The sequence below is a fragment of the Lygodium microphyllum genome, chromosome 3, assembly GCF_053477565.2.
Source record: "Lygodium microphyllum isolate KBCC chromosome 3, Lygodium_microphyllum_v1.1.10, whole genome shotgun sequence".
NCBI classification, from domain to species: Eukaryota; Viridiplantae; Streptophyta; class Polypodiopsida; order Schizaeales; family Lygodiaceae; genus Lygodium; species Lygodium microphyllum.
The window spans coordinates 185,867,280-185,894,226 of NC_141137.1; the positions used below are offsets into that span (position 1 = coordinate 185,867,280).

Consider the following 26,947-nt stretch of genomic DNA (forward strand, 5'->3'; position numbering starts at 1 on the left):
GAGTACAATCCCTAAGGTACTAAGTACCACACCCATTGACGGGTGTTCACACATGTAAAAAACCCTTCTTCAGCTAGATGGTAAAAAGTGCCTGTGGATAAGGGAACTTTCACACCAAAACTACGGAAAAACACGGTAAGTGTAACAAACTCCCCTCAAGTGAATGATGTGAGTATATACAAGGAATCAGCAAATCAATCCCCAAATGGTAGTAAGCCTAAAGCCTTGTGAAAGGCTTCAAACTTCTCTAGAGAGCTTTTGTAAACACATATGCCAAGTTATCCCGTGTGGGGACATAAACCAAGTCAATCTCCCCTATATGGAACCTCTCTCTAACATAATGATAATGCACCTCAATGCACTTGGTGCAAGCATGAAATACTAGATCCCTCGCAATTGCCATGGCACTCTAACTATAAGTATAGATAGGAGTGGGTGACTACTGTCCCACACTAAGATTGACCAAAAGGCATCTCTGTAAATGCTGCCCTGTATTCAACTTCCCTACTAGATGTGGCCACTATAGATTGCTTCTTGCTCAACCAAGAGATACATGAATCACCAAGCATGAAACAATTACCACTATTGGACACCCACATGTCAAAACAACCACCCATTTGTAAATGCATAAAAGCAAAGAGAAATGTCGTTAGGATAGAAAAGGCCCAATGATTGAGTGCCTTTAAGATAGCAAAATACACATTTCACTACTTGTCAATGTGTAGCACCAGGGTTGTGTATAAAGCGTGCCATAATTGAGAGACCCCAAACTAAATATCCGGTCATGTATTACACAAATACAATAGACAGTCAACAACCTGTTGATAAAGAGAAGTATCAAATGGATCTCCAACATCCTCAAGTGTATACGGTAGACTTGTGACCTGTCTAAACTGTAGTAGAGATAGGCTTGCAGTCTTGTATTTGAAAACACTCAAGGAGCTGTCCAATGTACTTAGATTCTCGTGAAGGAATGCAGCCCGCAACTACAAAACTGTATACCATGATAGTAATGCAAGCGGCCAAGATTTGCAACATCAAAAGCATACTGCAATTCAGCCTTTAAGGCTGCAATCTATCTCATGAGGTCCAATCAACAACCTATCATCCACATAAAGAATGAAAATCAAGAGGTTATCCCCATCTTTGCAAACATCAAGCGTGCTTTCAGTGTGTGAATTACTAAAGCCAAGAGCAATGAAATATGCATGTATCTTTTTGTACCATGCCCTAGGTGCCTACTTCAAACCATAGAGGGCCTTATGCAACTGGCACACTTTGCTACCAAAGACTTTCTAAACAAAGCCAAGAGGTTGTGTGACATAAACCTCCTCATGAAGATCGCCATGCAGAAAAGCAATCTTCACATCCAACTGATACATATGCCAATCAAAATGGGCAACTAAGGCAATAACACTCTGAATGGTGATCATACGTGAAGTGAATAAAAACATTTCATCACTTTGGTAACAAGACATGCCTTGTAGCGATCAATGCTACCATCAAATATGTGTTTCAATTTGTAAACCCACTTTGTGCCTATAGCACGCTTACCATCATGCAAGTCACATAACTCCCATGTGCCATTTTTATGAATAGAGTCCATTTTTGACTGCATAGCTGCATTCAATGCTAATACTCTAAGGCATTATGTAAAGAAATAAGTTTCTCGTTGCATGCTATAGCTACAAGTGCTTGTACAACCAAGTTGCCCTATGTGCGGTGACTAGATGCTGTTCTATTAGGAAGTGGAACGAACTGTTTGTTATTCCATAGTGTGTCCAACAACCATCTAGGGATTGTTTTAGCTTACCCAATAGCAACCCTCTCAGCAACCAACTTCATCATCAGCAATGCCTTGATCAATTGGCTAAAAATCAGGTTGTTGTTCAGCATGTGTTTGCTGCTGTAAACCCTCAATAAGTTGCTGAAATTGACCAAAATCAGGTGCACTTTGTTGAAATAATGGTAACAAATTGTCAAATACATCCATAGGCCCCACATTGGGCTGATTTTCGCAATCCATGAAGGGCTAACCAGCATGTTTAGAGAATACTATATCTCTACTAACAAAAATCTTGTTCGTGAAAACTTGGTATGAGTGGTATCCTTTACTCTTTGCACTATAACCAATGAAAATGCATTTAACAGCCTTGTCTTGCAATTTATGTCTTTGTGGCTATGGCACCAAAGCATATTCCAAACAACCGAAGACACAAAGGTGTGACATCACTCGTTTTCAACCATTCCAAGCCTTGTAAGGCATCCTCATTGCTACAGTCATAGACACTGCATTGATCCATGTGGAATTTAACCACGAAATCAGCACATGCATGCTGAGTCGAAGCGGAAGCAGATTTAGAAAGAGAGTTGAGAGCAAGCACAGTAATCAAGGAGTTTAAGGACTCAGAGCTAAAGAGTGTTTGACAGTGATAGAGTGAGAGTGAATCGTCGAATGGGTGTGTACCCGTGTGGTACACACAAAGAATGAAAGAATATATTTATACTTAGGGTACCGTACACTTACCTCTATTAGGGTGGGTTCACATGTGTGAAGTAATATATACACGAGAGAGCACGTAAAGGGCCTTTACACCCAACAACCTCCCACTTAAAGGTCCTAAGTGAACCTTTAACCAACTCCCACAAGTCTAATGCAATGCTCATATGGAGCCTTTGCAAGACTTTTAGTGAGAACATCTGGAGGGTTATCTTATAATTTGATCTTAGTCAAGGTGACTAGACCATCATCCAAAACCTGTCTGATAAAATGATACCGAACATCAATATGTTTGGTACATGCATGAGCACTCTGGCTATCACATCTAAGTACAGGTGTTTTGGTGGGCAGCCCAAAATCCTTGATCAAACGACCAAGCCAAACTACTTATTTTGAAGCCTCAGTGTGGCTGAAATATATTCAATTTCAGTGGTAGAGAGTACTACTATTTTTTGCAATCTAGAGCACCAAGAAACCGCCCCACCCGTCCAGGTAAAGATATAACCACTAGTAGATTTGCGAGTATCCAAATCACCTGCCATGTCTACATCACAATACCCCTGCAGATCCAACATACCCTTGCCATAGCAAATACATTTTCTTTGTGTGCCCTTAAGGTACCGTAAGATACATTTCATTACTTCCCAATGTGCTTTGCCAGGATTTGGCATCAACCTGCTTACAACTCCCACTGCATAAGTAATGTCAGGTCTAGTAGCAACCATAGCATACATGAGTGAACCACAAGCTGAAGCATAAGGACCACCCTTCATGGTATTGGTTGCCTTGTCATCTTTTGGGCAATCTGCTTTGCTAAGCTTAAGATAGGGTGAAAAAGGTACACCAAGAGATATAGAAAAACGATCAAGTACTTTGTTAATGTACTTTTCTTGTGAGAGAAATAAGAGTTGTTGCTCTCTATCTCGTGTGACACACATACCCAAAATATGATCAGCTGCACCCAAATCCTTCATAGAAAAGACTGAATTCAGCTGCCTTTTCAATGCATTAATCTGGCTTTTATACTTACCAGCAATAAGCATATCATCCACATAAAGCACAAGTATAATAAGGCTTCCATCATCAGCTTCTTAATATATAAGCAGTGATCTGCACTACTCCTTTTAAAACCATGTGAGAGCATGAAGGCATCAAACTTTTTGTACCATTGTCTAGGAGCCTGTTTCAAACCATACAAGCTTCTCTTAAGCTTACTATCACGAGGACGTGAAAATTTGATGCTTTGCTTATGTTTAATTGACATTTGATTAAAGGATTAATCAAATGTGCAATTAAAAGATGCACATGTGTTGCACATGTAAGATGCAAGTTACTTTTTTACAGTTGAAGGCCCAAGGGCCCTATGAAAAAGATGGGTGTCAAAGACAAAAGTTGTAACAAGTTACACTTAGATTCTAGGTGAATTTTGGTGTCAAAGACAAAAGTTGTAACAAGTTACACTTAGATTCTAGGTGAATTTTGGTGTCAGTTTGTCCCTAGGACCATTAATTGGCCATTAAGTGTCAGTGGTGACACTAGGGACTAGGCGTTAATTAATGGATTAATGCTTGTACAAGGGTCAATTAATGCATGGGACCACTTTGGGTTGCAAATGGCCTAGCCAATTAATTTTTGGATGGGCATGGATTAGAGACGGAATTAATTTTCAGAATTAATTAATTCTAAAAATTAATTAAATGGCTGAAATTTGCTAAAAATGGATTAAGAAAGCTGCCACTTGGCAAAACCTTCCCATGCAAGTGGGGAAAAAAATCTAAATAGGATTGAAGGGAGAGGAAAATCTCGTTTTTTCATTTTGGAGCTATTGGGAAGATGTGTTGGACTGTTGCTGCTAGCTTTTGGGGCCATTTCCCAACCATTGGAGACCATTTTGGTGATGGAGATTGCATATTCTTGACCTTGGGAAGCTGGCAATTACTGCTGATGCACTTTCTCCTGAAGATCACAGTCTCTCATGCTCCTATTGTTGTTGGTGTATCCGTTTGGCGCTGGTATAGCAGGGCAGCGGCAGATTTTGATTAGTTCTTCGTGACAAATCTCAGAATTTTCTCCCTTTACAGCATTCTCTTATCTCCTTCAGCCTATGCTCGGCCATTCTCAGTAATTCTCAGCCATTCGGAGGAGATCTCAACCATTTTTGGTGGGCTGATCTGTAATTTCTACAATAAACCCTAAATTACAACAGAAATTAGGGTTTAGCAACCACCTTGGGATCTGTGCTAGAGATTGAAGGCTCAAGGGATTGAAATCAGCAGCTGATAATTGAAGATTATCAAGGGATTTTAGGAGCCAGCGAATTGATTTGGGGCAGCATTTGGCTAACCAAGGGTCAAATTGGAGAAGAAGTCCGAGGTGAATCAAGGGGCAAATGACCCAAAAGGCTTGTTGGTCATTTATGATAGCAAGAGCAATTGGTTAGCAGGAGGAGATTGAAGAATCCCAAGTTGTACTCCTTCCAATTGAATGAAGCTAAAGAAATACCGCAAGGGGCACCAACAGGGAGTCTATTGTCCAAGAATGTTATGGTAAAGTGTGTTTTTCATTTTATGTGTATTTATTTATTGCTATAATTAACTCTTAAATCAGGTTATCACCACCCATTCCAAGAAGGAAGGCTGGTTTCACTTACATATCAAATGCTCCTTTCCATGTATAACAAAGCCTTCGAGTTGTTTCATGTACAACTCTTCTTTCAGATCACCATGCAAAAATGCAGTTCTAACATCCATCTGATCGTTGAAGATCCATAGATGCTACAATGGCAAATAACACTCAAAGAGTGGTCATTTTGACAACAGGAGAAAACACTTCCTAAAAATCAATGCCCTCCTTTTGTGTATAGCCCTTAGCCACAAGTTTGGCTTTGTATTTGGGTTTGCCATCCTCACATTTTATTTTATAGACCCATTTGTTAGGAATGGCTTTTCTATCCATGGGCAATGTAACCAAATCCCAAGTATCATTCTAATACAATGACTTCATTTCTTCTTGCATAGCTAGCTCCCACTTTTTCTTTTACTCAAATGATAAGGCCTCTTTATATGTAAGAGGCTCACCTTCATCTGTGAGTAAAATGCAGTCCAAAGAAGGATCAAACCTTTCTATAGGTCTTCTAACATGTGTAGACCTTCTTACCCAATGATCTGTGTTATCAGATAGTGGATCCACATCCAAGGGAATGTCAATGACCTCATTGTTTAGCTACTAAACTGCATGTTCAAGTGGTTGTGATACAATTTCAAGCTGTTGTAATTCATTTTCAGCATACTGATTTTGGTGCTCAAGCCAATGTTCAGCCTCCCCTTGCTGCCCATTTTCATCTGGATCAATGATGATACGTTGATTGTCATAATCAGAATCAAAAGGAGCTGAATTTTCAGTGGCTGATGGCTGCTCTAGTAATTGATCATGCTGAAATTTAACTTTCTTTTTGTCTGAGTCATTAGATGTGACATTTTTCAGTAGCTTTGACTCATTGAATATCACATCTCAACTGCATAGCACCTTTTTTATGCTTGGAACCTAAACTCGATAGCCCATTTCACCTTCATCTCCATAACCCATGAAGATGCCTTTATGAGGTTTCATGTCAAGTTTGGTTCTACTATCAACACGTACATGTACATAGCATTCGCAGCCAAAGACTCTTAAGTGGTCATATGAAGCAGGTTTGCCAGACCAAACCTCTTCAGGAATGCCACTGCCAAGTGCACAATGTGGAGATCAGTTGCAAATCTGCACCGCGGTTTTAAGTCTCTCCCCAAAATGATTGCGAGAGATTAGTTGTGGACAACATGCACCGAATCTTCTCACATAGCGTGCGATTCATTCACTCAGCCATACCATTAGAAGATGGATTGTAAGGAGCTATAAGCTCTCATTTAATCCAATTGTCACCACAAAATTTATTGAATTCTTTAGATACATACTCTCCCCCATTATCTGTTCTTAAGCATTTTAACTTTAGGCCTTTTTGAGTATTAACCAATGCATAAAACCTTTTAAAAGCATCCAATGCCTCACTTTTCTGCTTAAGCAAGTAAACCCGTAGCTTTCTAGAGTGGTCATCAATAAAAGACACAAAATAACGGAAACCACTATGAGTTTTTATTGGCATGGTACAAACATCAAAATGGACTAGATCCAAGATACATGCCTTCCAAGTGAAGAGAGTGCCTGCAAACCCTTTTGGCTCATATGTCCAAGACGCTTGTGCCATAACTCCATGTGTGACTGTACTTCAACAACTGCAATAAACTTTCCAAAAAGTGCCTTGCAGTAGAGATAATACAGAGTCTCCTTTTTACCACCTCTAGTGACTAGCATAGATTCTTTCTATATTTTCCACATACCACTACTAAAAGTAGTAAAGTAACCTTTGTTGTCAAGCTGTCCAACAAAAGGCAAGCTCTTTTTTATGCCAGGAACATACATAACATCATGAAGAATCAAATCCTGACCATTTTTTAGAGCCAAGTGTATGGTGCCCATTCCTTCAATATCACATGCATGATTGTTACCAAGGTAGACTTTTCCAAGATTACCTTCTGCCTAAGTAGAAAAACACTCTAGAGATGGAGTTACATGAAAAGAAGCACCGCTGTCAACAATCCACGATTGTGACAAACCATCATGAGCTGACAACAAAGCATCTATCACATCTGTTAAGTGATATACATGTCCTCCACTATCATAGCAAGCGGATCTGAAAATGCAACCAACAAATCAGCGTCTTTATCATCTTCTATCTCCTCAATAACAACACTAGATACCACATTTACTTTTTCTATCTCTTTAGGGGTAGAGCTGCTATCCTTGTCATTCTTTTCGCCTTTTGCATTAGCCTACCTCTTCCATTCTTGTTTCTTTTTAAAGTACTTGCAATCGGGCTTTTTATGCGCTTTGCGACCACATTGATAACAAGTTACATCTTGTTGTTTTTCCTTGCTTTTGCTGCGATTTTTGTTTTTATTTGCAGCATTATACTACATTGTAGGTTAATCCACTGTTTTTCCCACTTGCCTTACATCGAATCTCTTCATTCAGAATAGAACCACGCACACCATCAAATGTCAAGTTGGGGTTATTGCTCAATGACACAACCAATGCTTCCCATGAATCGGGCAAAGTCGTGAGAAAGAAGATAGCCCTCAATTTAGGATCAAAAGCTAGCAAACCTACATCCTGTAACTCACTCAAAATACCAGTGAAAGCATTCAAATGCTCTGAAGCAGGTTTGAACTCATCAAGCTTCAAGTTGACCAACTTCCGCATGAGATGTACCTGATTGACAGGAGTTGTATTCTCATAAGTAGCCTTAAGCTTTTCCCAAACTACATAGGCAGTATCAAGCCTCTTTATATCAACCAAGATGTCATCTATGACGGCCATTTTAATGTAAGCAATGGTTTTTTTATTCATTTTAGCCCAATCCTCATCTGACAAAGCAACAGGCTTATGTTCTTCTAAAGCATCATCACAATCCTTTAGAAAGAGTATACCCTGTATACAATCTTTCCAAAGATCAAAACCATTTCCGTCAAATTTACGAATCTCAAGGAGATTCTTTGTGTCAGATATAGATGCACTGCCAGTCATTTTCACCAATACACAACTGCAATAACGGGCTGAATGCTTTCAGCCAAGAGCAAGGTTTCTGAATTGTAACAGCAAGTACACACTCATGTACTTTCAAAGTGTCCAAGAAGCAGATGTTTAGCTGCAAATTTCAGTCTCAAGTACTGATTACAGCATGTGCATGAATCAGATCTGATACATTTGCATTAAGGATAGCTCCCACTTCAGTAGTACATCACCAAAATTCCCAAATGCAATGACCCAAATGCTGTATTTACCACTGTTTCACTGCATAATGAGTATTCAGCAATGCATGTACCAAGAGAAACTGCCCTTTTTCAACATTTAAAGCATCCAAAACTATAAAGACTCCCACTCAGCAGTGAATCTGCTGTGCAAATTTCACTATCCAGTCTCAACACGACTTAAAAATACATCACCAATGTGAAAAGTCCCAAAATTTCTGCAGTGAATCTACTCCAATTGCATAAATGCATCATCCCAAGCATCAAATGTGAGCTAATGTTGCAGAAATTTCACAATTTCTATAAAAGCTCCAAATTTCAGGATCCCACAATGCACAATTTCCAAGAAATTGGCTCATCCAAGCAAAAATTTCACTTGCATTTGAGAATTCCCCAAAAATTTCTGAGGCCTGTGCACTCAATGTCTGCAATTTATGGTCCAAAGATAGCTGCAATATGTGTCAATCACGAAATTTGGGAAAAGCCCCAAATTTTAAGACATAGATTTGCACAGATTTGCACTCTGTGCTTATATGTGTGAAAACCTGGTAGAAGGGGGAAAAACAAGGTGATGAAAAATTAAACGAAAAATGTCATTGACCTTCTGCCCATCGATTGTGCAGCCCCGTGTAGCCCATTCATCGTGTCCCACACCTATAGTCCCATCACGCAGATCACCCCATCACACAGTCTCGCCCAATCCTGTCGCACAGTTCTTTCTCGTCACGTTGTCCCGTCAATCGTCAGTCTGTGTGACTGACATTCGTTACACCTTCCCACAACCAGTCGCCTGGCCTAATTGTTGACCCTGCGATTGACGTTTGTTACACCTACCTAAGACCAATCGCCTGGCCCGACTATTGACGCTACGACTATCGTTTGTTACACCTACCTACGACCAGTCACTCACCTGATACAAGAACATCTACTCCTCAACAGCCCAACATACCAATTACCTGCTTGCGTGAGCCATTAGCTATGATACCAGTTTGCTGAGTCGAAGCAGAAGCAGATCGAGAAAGAGAGCTGAGAGCAAGCACAGTAATCGAGGAGTTTAAGGACTCAGAGCTAAAGAGTGTTTGACAGTGATAGAGCGAGAGTGAGTCGTCGAATGGGTGTGTACCAATGTGATACACACAAAGAATGAAAGAATATATTTATACTCAGGGTACGGTACACTTACACCCGTTAGGGTGGGTTCACATGTGTAAAGTAATATATACACGAGAGAGCGCGTAAAGGACCTTTACACCCAACAATGCAATGGCTAAAACTAAAAGCACGTTTTTCTTTATGCCAAGTGCATACAAGACCTTTTAGAGCATAATGGTTTTTCCATCTACTGCAATAATGAGAATCTCTCCAATTTCTCAGATTGCACATAAAGCTATTTGCACATAGAACTGACCCACCTTTGAGTACATTTGCATATGATACAAACAAGTCACGAAAGGATGTTATGTCCTTGGAGGCACCACTATCAAAATACCATGTACTATTGTTTCAGCCAGTGATAAGCCATGTGCATGTGAAGAAGGATCATACAAACAACGCACAACAAAAGCATAAGATTGATCAATATTCAAACTGTGAGAGTGCGCAATGGAAAAGAACTACAAACACAGGAGGGGCAAAAGGGGGGGGGGGAGAGAGAGAGAGAGAGAGAGCAAGAGATGAAGAAAGAAATCTGCACTAACTGAAAAGAATGTTGAATACAAAGGAAAGGACTGAGCAATCCCTGCACACAGCCGAAGGCATCAGTGAGGACACTGGATCACGCTGAAATCATGACATCAGCATCAATGGTGACAGAGACCGTGATAGTGATAGAGAATATCTAGCTTGTTGTACACCAGAGTGATGGGAGAAGACTGCAACAACTTGGTGGAGCACTTGCCAAGGAATAGATGATGATGATCTGCCAACTAGTGGGAGGCAGCAGCTATATATAGCAAAAAACCCCAAAAACCGGCTGCCTAGCAAAATGGCCCCTAGATCTGGCCAATCTGCTGAATAATATCCTGGGGCTGCAATAAATGCAGTCTGATTGCATAGAAAAATCCAGCAAATAGTGCCATGTCATCTTAGGCAGCAGGCAGGCACTAGCAGGGGCTGGAAACTGACTAGAAATAAAAGAAATGTACACAAAACTCAACTGGAAGAAGAAATGCAGACTCTAGAATGAGCTGCCTTCCCCATCAAAGCACATGACAAACATGTCAGAGCTCCTAATGTCCCCATCTGACTCAAACTAATAGACTGAGGCTCACATGCAGGAGATGACCAAGCATGACAAACATGACTACTAACACCCCCTCTCAAATCCTGGATGTAGCAAAAGGTCAAATATGTGGATCCGAGGGTAAGAGGAAGAGTGTCAATGCCGATCAAGTCCGTCAATGCAGACCACTAATGAAGAAGCTCCTCACAATCCTAGGCATCCCCCTCAAACGCTAGGGACCAAAGAATCCACAACCACATCACTCAGATCATTCCCCTCTAAAAGGGATGGGGGTAGGAGGGAACCACCGGTGGAGAGGGTGGGGGATGGGAAAGAACCTGTGGAATAGATGGTGCATAAGTGGAAACGGATATAGCAATAGACAACTACCTCAGAGGACCCTCCATAAGAGAAGGGAATGGAGCCTATACAGCCTGCTCTATTACCAACTTGTCACTAAAACAACTCTTGAAGAAGAATTTTCAATAAACACAGCCTGCTCAATGAAGAGAACCCGGGTACCAAGTCTAGTAAAGCCATAAACTAAGAGAAGCGGAAACCCCAAGGCTCGAACATGTAGAACATCCAAAATGGAGCTAAAGGAACAGTCCGGCAATAACAGCAAAGTGCCAACACCACTAATAGACACTGAACAAATGTCACTAGCATTGACTAAACTCTTAGATGGATGAAGATCCAAAGGCTCCTCCAACACATGGATATGAAGAAACACGGACTCATGGGTAAGAGCTAGTGGAGAGGTAGAGAAAGGCCCAGATGACATGGCTCCATCCTTCACTCTTGAACAAAGGTGAGGGTACTTTTTCCAACATTTCTCCTCAAGATTTGCCCCCTTCCCACAATGGAGGCATCAAGGCTTCTCTAAATCGGTATCAAAGCCTGATGAATACTCCTGTCTTCTTCTTGGGCTTGACCTTTGCTTTCTCCTTTTTCTTCTTCCTCCTCTTGTATCTATAGTAAAAGCTTTCATGGAGCTGGATCCACCGGCAACCTCCTTCAAATGCTCGTAATGCCCCAAGACAAGCAGGGCAAGCTCCTTCCAAAGAAGAGTCTCTCGGATCCTTGATGTAAGAAGGTTGGTGTAAAAGACATCATATTTCAAAGAGAGCAGTTGAGTCAAAGGAATCGTGGCCATATCCTTCGAAGAGATGATCCTCTTGAGAGAAGAAAGCTCATCCCTCATATCCTCCAACATGTTGATGTGATTCTTTATGGAAGAAGAGTCGTCAATAGTAAGCATCCATAATTTCTTCTCAAGAGTAATCCAATAGGAAAATGTATTCTAATGGTACAAAGAAGCAAGCTTTGTCCACACTTTTGTTGCTTGCCGCAACCTACGCACATACACTAGGATAGAATCCTATAAGATTGTAAAGAGAAAAGACCGAGCTCTAGAATTAAGCCAAATCCGGAGGGCCACACCATCCATCGTCCATCTCACTCTAGTCTCCTCCACGGGATAGAGAATAGGGTGGGTAACAAACTCCCAAAGATCGAAGGTGTCAAGGATACATTCCACCTTACGTGACCGAAGCGAATAATTTGGTCCGTCCAAACAATCTTCCTTGGAAAGAGAAGGAAGAACAGACACCTATACTAACAGTGTCATCATAGGCAACCTAGTGAAGAGTGCGAGAGGAAGCACTCAGGACATGTGAGCATCAATCGAGATGTGTGCAGCTATACAGCGCAGTGTGTGAGTGAAGAGTCGAGGGATGGTGTGTGTACTAGTGTGGTACACACAAAGAATAAAAGAATGTATTTATACTTGGGGTACGGTACACTTACACCCACAAGGGTGTGTTCACATGTATAAAGTAATATATATACGAGAGTAGCGTAAGGGCCTTTACACCCAACAACCTCCCACTTAAAGGTCCTAAGCAAACCTTTAACCAACTCCCACTAGTCGAATACAATGCTCATGTTGAGCCTTTGCAAGACTTTTAGTGAGAACATCTACATGGTTATCTTGTGTTTTGATCTTAGTCAGTGTGACTAGACTATCATCCAAAACCTGTCTGATAAAGTAATACTGCACATTAATATGTTCGGTTCGTGCATGAAACATGGCATTCTTAGCCAAGCATACAACACTTTGGCTATCACATTCAAGTACAAGTGTTTTGGTGGGCAGTCCAAAATCCTTGACCAAACGACCAAGCCAAACTGCTTCTTTCGAAGCTTCAATGGCTGAAATATATTCAACCTCAGTGGTAGAAAGTGCTACTATCTTTTGCAATCTAGAGCGCCAAGAAACTGCCCCACCAATCAAGGTAAATATGTACCCACTAGTAGACTTTTGTGTATCCAAGTCACCGGCCATGTCTGCATCACAATACCCCTCCAATTCTAACTCACCCTTTCCATAGAAAATACATTTTCTTTGTGTACCCTTGAGGTACCGTAAGATGCATTTCACTACTTCCCAATGTGCCTTGCAATGATTTGACATAAACCTACTCACGACTCCCACTGCATGATCAATGTCAGGTCTAGTGGCAACCATAGCATACATGAGTGAACCACAAGCTAAAGCATAAGAAACACCCTTCATAGAGCTGGTTGCCTTATCATCTTTTGAGCAATCTACTTTGCTAAGCTTAAGGTATGATGGTAAAGGAACACCAAGTGGCTTAGCATCTACCATAGAAAAACGATCAAGTACTTTGCTAATGTACTTTTCTTATGAGAAAAATAAGAGCTACTGCTCTCTATCTCTTGTCACACGCATGCCCAAAATGTGTTCAGCTGCGCCCAAATCCTTCATGGAGAAGGCTGAATTCAGCTGTCTTTTCAATGCATTAACTTGGCTTTTACGCTTACCAACAATAAGCATATCATCTACATAAAGCACAGGTATAATAAGGCTTCCATCATCAGCCTTCTTTATACATAAGCAGTGATCTACATTGCTTCTTTTAAACCCATGTGAGAGCATGAAGACATCAAAATTTTTATACCACGATCTAGGGGCCTGTTTCAAACCATACAAGCTTCTCTTAAGCTTACACACCAAGTACTCCTTTCCTGGCATAACAATGCCTTCTGGCTACTTCATGTACAGCTCTTCTTCCAAATCACCATGCAGAAATGCAGTTCTAACATCCATCTGATCAAGTTCAAGATCCATAGATGCTACGATAGGAAACAATACCCGAAGCGTAGTCATTTTGAGGACAAGTGAAAAAGCTTCCTGAAAGTCAATCCCCTCTTTCTGTGTATAGCCCTTAGCCACAAGCCTGGCTTTGTATTCGGATTTGCCATCCACACACTTGATTTTATAGACCCATTTGTTAGGAATAGCTTTTCTATCTTTGGATAATGGAACCAAATCCCAAGTATCATTATGATACAATGACTTTATTTCTTCCTGCATAGCTAGCTCCCACTTTTTCTTTAACTCACATGATAATTCCTCTTTATATGTAAGAGACTCACCCTCATCTGTGAGCAAAACGCAATCCAAAGAGGGATCAAACCTCTGTATAAGTCTCCTAACATGGGTAGACCTTCTTACCCAATGATCTGTGTTATCAGGTAATGGATCCACATCCAAAGAAATGTCAATGACCTCATTATTTTGCTGCTGAACTACATGTTCAAGTTGCTGTGATACATTTTCAGGCTGCTGTAATTCATTTTCAATATACTGATTTTGTTGCCCAAACTCGTTTTCAACACCCCTTTGCTGCCCATTTTCATCTGGCTCAATGATGATACACTAATTATCATTACCAGCATCAAATGGAGCTGAATTTTCAGTGGCTGATGGTTGTTCAAGTGGCTAATCATGTTGAAATTTTACTTTCTTTTTGTCCAAGTCATTAGATGTGGCATTTTTCAGTAGCTTTGACTCATTAAATACCACACCTCGACTACATAGCACCTTTTTTATGCTTGGAACCCAAACTCTATAGCCCATTTCACCTTCATCTCCATAACCCATGAAGATGCCTCTATGGGATTTTATGTCAAGTTTCGTTCTGCTATCAACAAGTACATGTACATAGCATTCGCAACCAAAGGCCCTTAAGTGGTCATATGAAGCAGGCTTGCCAAACCAAACCTCTTCAAGGATGCCACTTTCAAGTGCACGTGTGGAGATCGGTTGCAAATATGCACTGCGGTTTTAAGTACCTCTCCCCAAAATGATTGCGGGAGATTAGTTGTGGACAGTATGCACCAAATCTTCTCACATAACGTGTGATTCATTTGCTCAACCACACCATTAGATTATGGATTATAAGGAGTTCTAAGCTCCCGTTTAATCCCATTGACATCACAAAACTTATTGAATGCTTTAGATACATACTCTCCCCCATTGTCTGTTCTTATGCATTTTAATTTTAAACCCTTTTGAGTACTAACAAATGCATAAACTTTTTAAAGGCGTCCAATGCCTCGCTTTTTTGCTGAAACAAGTAAACCTATAGCTTTCTAAAATGGTCATCAATAAAAGACACAAAATAACGAAAACCACTATGAGTTTTTATTGGCATGGTGCATACATCAAAATGAACTAAATCCAAGATACATGCCTTCCTAGAGACTCCATGAGAGTATCTCATGAACTCTTTACATGTTTTCCCAAAACACAATCATCACAGAAGTCAAGATTTGAGTTTTTCACATCAACTTTTCCAAGTGAAGAAAGTGCTTGTAAACCCTTTTGGCTCATGTGTCCAAGATGCTTGTACCATAACTCCATGTGTGATTGCACTTCAGCAACTACAACAAACTTTTCAAGAAGTGCCTTGTAGTAGAGATAATATAGGGTTCCTTTTTACCACCTCTAGTAACTAGCATAGACCCTTTCTGTATCTTGCACGTTCCACCACCAAAGGTAGTAAAGTAAACCCTGTTGTCTAGCTGCCCAACAAAAAGCAAGCTCTTCTTAATGCCAGGTACGCACCTAACATCATGAAGGATCAATTCCTGACCATTTTCAAGAGCTAGATGTATGATGCCCATTCCTTCAATATCACATGCATAGTTGTTGCCTAGATAGACTTTCCCGAGATTACCTTCTGCATAAGAAGAAAAACACTCCAAAGATGGAGTTACATGAAATGAAGCACCACTGTCAACAATCCACGATTGTGACAAACCATCATGTGCTGGCAACAAGGCATCTATCACATCCCTTTTAGTGATATACATGTCTTCCACTGTCATAGCATGTGGATCTAAAGAGCAAATCAGCATCTTTGTCTTCTTCTATCTCTTCAATAACAACATTAGATACCATATTTGCCTTTTCTATTTCTTTAGGGGTAGAGCTGCTATCCTTTTCGTTCTTTTTGCCTTTTGCATTAGCTTGCTTCTTGCATTCTTGCTCCCTTTTATAGTACCTGCAATCGGGCTTTTTATGCCCTTTGTGTCCACACTAATAACAAGTGACATCTTGCTGTTTTTCCTTGCTTTTGCTGTAATTTTTGTTCTTATTTGCAACATTAGACCTTTTTTCAATTCTTCCTTTTACATTGTAGACTGATCCACTATTTTTCCCACTTGCCTTGTGTCTAATCTCTTCATTGAGAATAGAACCATGCACACCATCAAATGTCAAGTTGGGGTTATTTCTCAATGACACAACCAATGCTTCCCATGAATCGAGAAAGTCATGAGCAAGAAGATAGTGTCAGAAGGGGTGCAACAATGGAAGCGTAAACATAAGCTGTAATAAACTGTTGAAACACAAGACAAAATTGAAAGGGAAAGAAAGAACACAATACACATGAGAACTTAGATGCATGCTCGAGAAATGAAATCCATATACCAAGACATGAGATAGGTACAAAAGCAACGTGAGTCACCGGCTATGAAGGCACTGGCACATGCTCCCTCTCTCCAAGAACTGTCAAGTGATGAATAAATGTGGAGAAGGGAGTCTGAGAATATATAGGCCAAATAAATGCCAAAAATATAACTAGTCAGCCGACTAGCTGCAAATAATGCCAAAACACAATAAATACTGGCAAATAAAATGCCTAAAATATATGTGCCCAGCCTACTGCACCACATGTACAAACTCAACCATGAACTGACTAATCTGCTAGCACCCTCTCTCAGATCATGGGTGATCTGATACAATACAATAATAATGTCACATCACAGTACATACAACAATGTCCATCAGAGTAGAACCATGGATACCCAAGTAGTGGGTGTGCAAGGCACCACCAAGATGCCTCGGAGAGAACCCGATGTCGATGCCGATCGTACCAGCTCCTAAAGATAGAGAAGATCATACCAGCTCTCAATGTCTGTCAACAATGCCTCTGATGTAGCATACGTGACCATCCTGTCACCAATGCCGCAGCGCATAAATGACCATGGATTCCCTTCTTTGGCTAGACCGCCAAAGTGTCCCCTCAAGTGAGCTCCAGAAGACGAAAGGCACCCATTCTTTGTCATGTAACCAGCCCATCATGAAACTAGATGTCAACCCCAACTCCAAGATTTGTACCTACCAAATGCGCCAAGGATGTCCCTCTCTGAATCTTGTGCATCTGTATAGAAATATAGATGAGGCACGGCTGCCCTATCTAACCACCCTCTCACACTCCCTCTCTGGCACTGGAGATTGTGAGGGATGACCTTATCACCACCACTAGAAAGTAGCTAAGGAAGGGGCCACTAAGCGCTTCCCACGATCCAAAGAAGAGAAACCCTTCCGTGCCTTGGACTTCACCTTGGCCGGAGGATTGGAATCGGAATCTAAGGCAAATGATGACTCATCGGAGGAGTCCGCATCCCGCTTCGTCTTCTGCTCCTTTTTCTTCCTGGAAGCCGCTAACTCTTTGCAATCTTACCTTAAATGACCCTTCTTGCCACAATGGTAACACTAGGCCTTCGACTTCTTTGTCATCAAATCCCTCTCTGAAGCGGCAAGAGCCTCACCTGAACCTCCATAATGTGATGGAAGCCTCCCCTGTAGTCGCAAAGTAGCCTCGTGCTCAAATAGCATCAAGAACATATGAAGAAAACTGACAAGAGTTATAGATGTCTGCGCCCGTAAAGCATTCACAACTTCATCAAACTCCCGAGGAAGCTTGTAGAGTATCGTACCAACAAGATGTGCCTCTGATAGGGCAGACTGCATAGTGCAAAGCTAGTCTTGGAGTTGGGTAACAAAAAGTAGGAATGACTGGATCGTATCTTTGGGTTCAAACTTCAGTTGATGGAGCTAGCCATAGAGAGTAACGGCCCTCAAGGTGAAAGGAGCCTCGTACATCAGCTGCAACTTCGACCATACGTCTGAAGCTATCTTGCAGGAGGTAACCGCCAGTAGGACTTCTTTGGAAATACACCGAAGTAATGCCGAATAAGTAAGGAGCATCATTGGAATCCCATGTAAGCACTACCTCCTCATGGTTGTTCTCATCAAAATCAAATAGAACAGGAGAAGGCTGTAGAGAACATGCCATAGCTCCACCAACTATGTACCATAATTGCTTCTGGATAAACCAGGCCTTCATCACCACACTCCACGTGTAATAATCAAGTCCAAGGAGCTTGTCATCAGTGGATGTGCATGGAGGAGCCATCTGTAGAGGATTGAGAAGAGAAGTAGAGAAAAGAAGGTATTTGGAGAGGGAACGCAGCCAAAACACAAGCACAGACTGCAAAAAGCAAGAGTTCACATATAGTATAACCCAAGATCTAATCAAAATAAGACAAAAGCTGCTGTAAAAAGTCAAAAATCAGTCAAAAACTGCCAAAAATAGTAAAAACGGCCTGATAATGCAAGCGTCCAACCAAAAGGAGATACTGAAGCACCAAAACGCAGGCTAAAATAGACACACAAGCTGTACGGATGCTAACGTCAGCAAAAAACGCAAGTAAAACAAGTCGCCTAGTTGGAGCAGCAGCCGCATGATCAGCAAGGGTGAAAATAGTCTTGAAATTAGCAAGAAAACGCAGCAAGAACACAAATCCTGAAATCTGATACTATATCAGAAGTGGTGCAGCAATGGAAGCATAAACATAAGCTATAATAAACTGTTGAAACACAAGACAAAAGAGAAAGGGAAAGAAAGAACATGGTACACATCAGAACTCAAATGTATGCTCGAGAAATGGAATCCATATACCAAGACATGAGACAGTATAGAAGCAATGTGAGTCACCGGCTATAGAGGCACTAGCACATGCTTCCTCTCTCCAAGAACTGTCAAGTGATGAATGAATGTGGAGGAGGGAGCCTGAGAATATATAGGCCAAATAAATCCCAAAAATATGACTATTCAGCCAGCATTAAATGTTGGCCGACTGGCTGCAAATAATGCCAAAACACAATAAATGCTGGCAAATAAAATGCCTGAAATATCTGTGTGCCCAACTTGTTGTACCACATGTACAAACTCAACCATGAACTCACTAATCTGCTAACAAATAGCCCCCAGTTTAGGATCAAAAGCTAGCAAGCTTGCATCCTGTAACTGACTCAAAATACCAGTGAAAGCATTTAAATGCTTTGAGGCAGACTTAGACTCATCAAGCTTCAAGTTGACCAACTTTCGCATGAGATGTACCTAATTGACAGGAGTTATATTTTCATACATAGCCTTGAGTTTCTCCCGAATTGCATAAGCAATAGTAGGTCCCTTGATATCAACCAAGATATCATTTGTGGCAGCCATTTTAATGTAAGTAATGGCCTTTTTATTCATTTTAGCCCAATCCTCATCTAACAAAGCAACAAGCTTATGTTCTACCGAAGCATCATCACAATCCTTCAAAAAAAATATACCATGATATGATCTTTCCAAAGATCAAAAATACCATCAAATTTACGAATCTCAAAGAGATTCTTTGTGCCAGATGTAGATGCACTACTAGTCATCTTTAGCAATAAAAGACTGCAATAAAATGCCAAATATTTTCAGCCAATAGCAAGGTTGCCAAATATAACAGCAAGAACACACACTTGTACTTCCAAAGGTGTCCAAGAAGCAAATGTTTTGCTGCAGTTTCAGTCTCAAGTATTGATTACAGTATGTACATGAATCAAATCTGATACATTTGCATAAATGACAGCTCCCACTTCAATAAAACATCACCATAATGCCCAAATGGAATAACCCAAGTGCTGTATATACCACTGCTTCACTGCATAATGAGCATTCAGCAATACATGTACCAAGAGAAGCTGCCCTTTTATAAGATTTGATATATCCCAAGTCTAAATTTCTCCCACTCAGCAGTGAATTTGCTGTAATTTTACTATCAAGGCACAAATTGGCTCGAAATGCATCATCGATGTGAAAAGCCCCGAATTTTCAAAAGGAAATCCATCCAATTTGCATTGATACATGTACTCGTGCATACACCAAGCAATTGTTGCACAAATTGAAGAAATTTTGCAAAAGGCCCAATTTTCTTGGGTGCGATGTGCACAAAATTCAATGAAATTAAACAAATTTCACTATAATGTGAAAAGCCCCAAAATGTCTCGGGCAAATGTGCACCGATTTTGCAATTTCTAGGTCAGATTATCCTATTCTGCATCATGGTTCCCAAATCCAAAAAAAGCCCCAAATTTTTAAGGCCAAGATGGCATACTACGCTTGTGCATGCGAACACCCGGTAGCAAGGGAAGGAGAAGAAAAATTGCATAATATTTAAAAAACAGAGAAAAATTGGGCTTATCGTGACATTGACCAAGCCCTATTACCCAACGGACCTGCGCGCTTATCGTCTGCTGGACCTGTATGCGTGTCGACTTTCTGTCGCCTATCGACCCTGTGCACCTATAGCCTGCTAGACCTGCACACGTGTCGACCTACTATTGCCCGCTAGACCTACACGTCACATGTTGACTGCCTGACCTACTCGTCTGTTCGTTGTCTCTTGCAGAAAACATGCCACAACTGCTTGTAGCTCTATTGTGGGAGCTCTCACTCAACCGCCAAGACCCACGGACCGCTTATTGTTTCAAGCGTTCCAAGCCGAGCACTAATGGCTATCTCTCACATAGCCGATGCGCCATCCATTTCTACGGGTGTAGTGAGCTTACCTCCATGCCGTTCGAGTTACCTCCTCTCCCGCGCACTCCGGTAGCTCCACGATCCAAGTGTAAGCTTCAAGCAAGCTCCATCCTCAAGCTCCACGCTCCAAGCTCCATCACCGCGAGCAAGAGAAGAGAAGAGAAGAGAAGAGAAGAAGAGAGGAGAAGATGGAGAGCTTCTCCACCCCACGGTCTCTCACCCTCACACTCTCACACTCCCTCTCTCAAGCACAAGCTCAAGCAAGCAAGAACAAGAAGAAGAAGAAGAAGAGGAGAGTCACTTTTTGCCACATACAAGAATGAGCTTCTCATTCACTTTTCAACTTTATATACAAAACCCTAAATCCCTTTTGGGCGGTCATCCCCTTTTCCCCTTTTTTACATGGCCAGCCGTAGCCTAGACCCTCTTTCCCATTGTCCTATCTTCCTAGCTTCCTTTCTGCCACCCATCTACATTTACAAATTGCACGGGTGAGAGCCCAACGCTCCTTGAATTAAACCGCGACGCGCTTGCGCTCTTTTACACAAGTTTTGTCTTGCACTTTTCCTTGTGTGCCTTTGCCTTCCATTTCTCTTGCCTTGGCCTTTGTCTTTGTCTTTTATTTTAGCTTTCTGGATTTTCCACCGCCTAGCACTCTTTTATAAGATTTTAGGGTGCGCCTTTGTATTTTAAAATGCACCTTTCCCCTTTTACAATTGCCTTGGACTTTTAAGGTTGCCCTTGCGCTTTTGGCATTTTCTCCTCTTCTTTCTTCAGTCGAGCTACATTTTTTCTACCTTTGCCCTGAGTCTTTTTTATTTCCTTTTGCTTTCTTGGTATTGGAGTTAATATTACCCCCCTCCTAGACGAGTGCCAGTCCCATGGCACTCACCGTCGTAGGTAGCAGGCGTTAGCATGCACCGAAGACGTGGGTGGCAAGGACGGTTGTGGTGTGCCTTTAGGGAGTTCGGATGTTGGTGCAGATGAAGATCGTTGGTGGCACTGTGCTAGTCCGATTGGCGGATAAGATGATTGTTGTAGGTGGCGATAGGGCTACTCTTTGTTGGGGATAGCCACTCATAGCTGGCCCGGGGGTTGGTGTTCGTGGGATACTCATGGTGGGGTTTGCGCGTGATGATTCTCTGGTGATTGTCACGATGAAGTGAAGGACAAGAGTTTAGAGTTAAGCATTGATGTAGAGCTGACGGCGCTACTGTTAGAGTCTTGAATACCTGCAATTGGAAAACCTCTCAGGTGGTTTCTCCCTAAGGGGTAGTGCTAGTCGTCTTAGCGTGCACAAGACATATTTTGATAAGTTTGGGAGACAGGTCGAACTCTAAGCAAGCCTGGAGTATTGTCCTGCACTTGAGGACCCAAACTGTGTATAGACTTTCGTACAGATATTATGTGAGTGCTCGTGCATACTTAGATATTATGTAGGTAGAAGACCGCGGCCTGGAGGCTCATAACGTCGTGTGGATGAAGCAGAGTGGGTTATGGTGGAAAGAAGTACATGTGAAGGTAGGTGCGACATCCTGTGCATTGTGATCATAAGACGTAGCAAGATAGGACACAGGGATAGTGTATGAGCCGTAGGTGGGAGACATTGGGCCTATGGATGAGGATGGTGTACTGTTCATGGCCATTCGTACAAGGCGTGCCCCAATTAATTGCCATAGGTTTAAGACTGAGGGGAAGCGGGAATTGTGTGAATGGTTCAGGGTAACAAGTTTAACCATAGGAGAGACAAGCTCCCTAGGGCTGTTTTGCCCTTGATGTGCCCTGAACTATTATGGGTGATGCTAGAGGGCTAGGGGACTAGGGGACTAGGGACGGAGCCAGCTGACCAGGGTCACTAGATGCACCTAATTTGAGGACCCCTAGGTGCTTTTTCTTTTTTTTGCCATGGTACAACCATTGCAATACGCGGAGGCTATGAGCCTTTCAATGGGTCGAAACATGTCAAGCCTCGGAGGCTCAGGAAATGGACATGACCGTGATGATTTGGCCCTAGCCTCGTTGTTAGGGGAGCCATTGTTGCAATATAGGTACGATTGCAGCGTCCCCCGTCATGAGTATAGAGCTTGGCCCAAGGAGAGAGTGTAGCCCATGACTACGCGTTGGTTCGTGTGATGTGGGCACTCGCAAGGGTGATTGTTCACGTTCAGCAGCGTGACTTTGTTGCGATTAGTGCATGGTCGTGGTTTTGCGGTGACCCAAGCGTTGAACACATTCACACGAAGACTTGTGTTATCCTGCATCCACTTGTCATGTCGTGAGAGCACATGCTTAATTTCATTAAGTAATTCAACAGAGGTACTTATGTTAAAACATGACTTTTTGAAATGCTATGATGTTAATTGCAATGCTCATGTGATCGCTTGTCAAAGATGCGGCATACATTAGCGATAGGCAGAATAAGTTGTACAAGTGGGGAGTTGCCCTTTTATCCCTCAAAAGACAAAAAGCTAGGTCCTGATAACTTGTCAAGCTGCTTGTACATCATAGGGGCTTAGTCGATTTCTACTAGGCGGAGCGAGTCCGATTGGTTAGGCGACTGGGCTGGTGCTGGTACAGGACTCTCGTGAGGTTGGGCAGAGCACATATCGATCGGGACATGGATGGTATAGTCCCGAGCCACCACCATTTCCAAAATGCCTTTAAATAATTCATTGAACTCTTCCCTATCCCTGGCCGCCTTTCCTGCTCTTGGGTATCTGTTGTTTGGGCGCTCGTGGGGGATTTGTGCAACTGGTGTTGCCATGGCTTGCACGCTTCGCTGAGCTTCGACTTTCCTGGTCCGAGGATTTTTAGGCCTTCGTCCGGGACAGTGCCGTTTAGGTCCGCGTTTCTTTGCATATCTCTTGAGAGTGGGCACATAGCGCACCGGCAGAGGGGCGCGTGCAGCATGCTTCCGTCGTCCACGAAGAGCGTCTCTGCACGCTAGCTGCCCGTGGTTCTCCATGTTTTTCTTCTGGGGGCCTGCAAGATGCAATCCAAGGATTAGGCCTTGATACAGAATAAGATTGTTCGCATAGGAGGGATTTCAGTGTGGGTTATCAAACGCAATCCAAGGGTTAGGCCTTAATACGGAATAAGATTGTTCATATAGGAGGGATTTCAGTGTGGGTTATCAAACGCAATCCAAGGGTTAGGACTAGAAGAGAAGATGCGGAACATGTTGTACTCGTTGTAGAGGGATGGCCCCCGTAATGGTGTCCATTTAGCCTCTAGCTACTAGCAGATCTTGACTCACGCCGAGTTACATCGGTTGGTGGTCCTGCGTTTGGGAGGGCTTATCCTCGGAAGGATAGGCCGGAAGGGAAAAAGTGTATAGAGAAGGACTGTGCCCTGCTTTGATCATCAGAGATATTGGTCAGGGCTTTCCATGGTGGCAATGCGAGGTGCATATCCCTTGCCTGGAGGCGGACATGATCATGTGAAAGGGGGACCGGGCTAGCCTTGCCTGTTAGCCCCGATTCTTCTGTCTACGCTTGACTTTTTATTGCTTGTGTGTGTTGATAGTGTCTATACAGGGTGACACAAAAATCATTATTTATATATACACATATTTACGAATTCCTGTCACTTCACGAGGATAGAAACCAATTGTAAAACTCGGGATTGTACTGAAGCGTGGCACACGCATCTAGTACATGTGGCAGCTTACTCAATACTGATAAATATTTTGCCACATCGAGAAGCATGGAACCTTATCCGAGTCTACTGGCGACATGTAACTCCTCCTCAGTGAGAACCTTATCAAGCAGAGGGTTTTCTTGGCTTGGTTCAGCCAAGTCCGTGCCCCGAATGGCAGTTAGCACTCGAAGGGAAGTTGGTGCCACATAGGTTGGGTCTCTTTGGGATCGCCATTTGGCCAATCGCTCCTCAGAGACAACGCAGTTTTCACACCAACGTTGTTCAAATCGACTTCGACCTCTGACAGTTGCTTTAGTTGCTCTATCTCTAAGAGATTTGGTTGGCAAAGCGCCTCATTGAATGTGACAGTTAAGCACATTTCGTCGGCTTCCTCGCCAGAGATGAGTAACAAGCGTTCGTGCAGGAGCCTGCTATAGTGCTCGTCAAGATGTTCTTGCTCTTCCCAAGATAAAGAAAAGGACAAGTATTCTCTGAGCTGCTCTTTAGGAAATGCGCGCATGTCTGCCAGGACATAGACACGTGCGAACACCTTGAGCTTGGCATCCAACTCAGCTAGCATTCTGCGACACTTCTATATTCAATGAGGGCTTGCTCGGATGCCATCTCACACAAGTTTCTAGGAGTTTGCCTGGGCTGCAGCGTAGCTGGGGGCTCAGGCCTAGACGAGCAAGATTGGTCAACGCTAGGAGTGCTCATGCGCTTGGGGTTTCCATGTTTCTCTTGAGGCTTCGTTATTGCGTCATGGTTCTCCTTGGACGTGACTGGTATGAATTTGTCGCCCTGTTGTGACAGCGTTATCTCCACTCTTGATTGGTCGATGAGAGTTCCATTGTCGGTGGACTGAGTGCTGGAAGCAACTGTTGATGGCAACGGTTGCTTTAATTTTTCAGAGCACACGGATGTGTCTGAGGTTTCACCACTATTAGGAGAGATATCAATGGGTTCATTGGTGGATGGACTTGATGCTTTATTCCCCAGCTCTCCAGCGCTCTTAGTCTCAATGCTCTTGGGGTCCACAACCACCTGTAGCTGCTGTTGTTTGTGTTGTTTTCTCCTCTTTCTCTTGGTCAGTAAAGACGTATCTCTCAATGGTTCAGGACCTTGGACTAGGTCAACCGTTGTTGTGCCTAGTTGGGCCTTAGCATTTCCTTTCTCTAGTGTGTCCTCATGGGACATAGCCACGGTCCGCTGAATAGCCTTGCTAGGTTGAGTGGTTTGATGCGTCGTCTCCTTGGCCACATCCTTGAGGGGTTTCTCCTCGATCCTAGGCTTTAGGTGCTTGGGACAAATTGGAGTTGTCAAGGATACTGGTTGCGGCACCTCCTCCGCAAATGAATTGTTAGGGACACGTCTTGCAAGGGGTGTAGTCACAGCCGAGGGCTGTGACTGCTGCGATCCCTGACTAGAAGTAGTGGCGTTTAGTCCAGTGGGCCAGTTACTCTTGGTGGATCGCAGTGTCGAGTTCCTGGGGCAATCAGACGTGGTCATGTCTTTTGTTGTCCTCTGAGCATGCGCCTGTGTAGATCGATCCTGAGTTGATCCAGTCACATTGGGTCGCATGGGCATATCCTTGCACCGAGAGCTACGGCTAGTGTCATGTTTCCCCTCTTGGGTGTTTGGAAGCTCTGATGGAGACAGAGATTGGGAGTGAGCCCCTGCCATTGATGACTGTCGTTGGGCTTCCTGGGTCCCTTTAGGAAAAGAGGACGTAGGAGACCTAGGACTCTTAGGCGGCGGCTGAATGATTTGCTCGTGATTGTTGGAGGATTCCGTCATTAGCTTTGCTGGGCAATCAGCCTTATCATGAGTGACATTGTGCCTGTGGTGCTCGTTATCCTCTTGGGAAGTCAAAGGCTCCCTGGGCACTAGTGGACCTTGTGCACACTCGACGGATCCCTCTGATATCTGCTTGCTAAGCACGCTAGGCTGAGGATCTAGTTTTTGATGGGTCATGCTCGGTTTCTTGATTTCAATCGTGAGGGGCGCGATTACTCCAATATTTTTGGTTCGAGACTCGGATTTTCATTTAGGGTTCCTCCCATGCCTCGTTGCTTTTGACCTAATTAGGGCTTCTGACCGAGGTGGTTTAGGAGGGGGTTTTAGTACCCAAATCCATTGGTTGCCTGCATAATACCCTTGAGCACGAAGCAACGCCTTGGATATCCATCGTGGCGTCGTTCTAGCTCTCCATCGATGCCTTTGTCTTTAAGGCTTGGGCTTCTTTCGTAATCTCCGATATTTGTAAGTCCAAACCCTATCCTTGGGCTTGTCTCCTAACCTCTTTGTTTCAAGTATGGCCTCACTCACTGGTTCTCTCCATTCAACCTGCGCTTGTATCAACTCTTTCAACAACTCCTTGCTCTCATTACTAGGCTTACTTGGCATGTCAGAATGCTCCTTGCCCTTCCCTCGAGGTTCGGTGAGGTCACCCTTGCTAAAAGTCGTGATTATCTTCACACCTAGTAGTGCTAGATGTATCCTCTGTGCTATGTAGTTGGCTTCACACTTTGTTGCCTTTTTGAAGGGCCTTCCTAGGAGGATTTCCTTTCCACAATTCTCGCTATTTGGAGAAACATAGAATAGGACTGATAAGCTTTCTGTTTCAATAGTTACAAGGATTCTGCATTTCCCTAGAGCGCTTGTGGGTGTTCCCCGTAAGGATTAAGAGTTACATCAGTCGGTTGACCTAGTAGAGTCCATGCTTCGT

At 42.7% G+C, this 26,947-nt stretch overlaps 1 protein-coding gene across 1 annotated transcript in view; it reads right to left on the reverse strand.

Annotated features, from left to right (window-relative positions):
* The window catches only part of LOC148039297 (Peptidase M20/M25/M40 family protein), a 105,491-nt gene that overhangs the window by 25,116 nt on the left and 53,428 nt on the right, over positions 1–26,947 (reverse strand). The gene's annotated exons all lie outside the window — the stretch shown is intronic.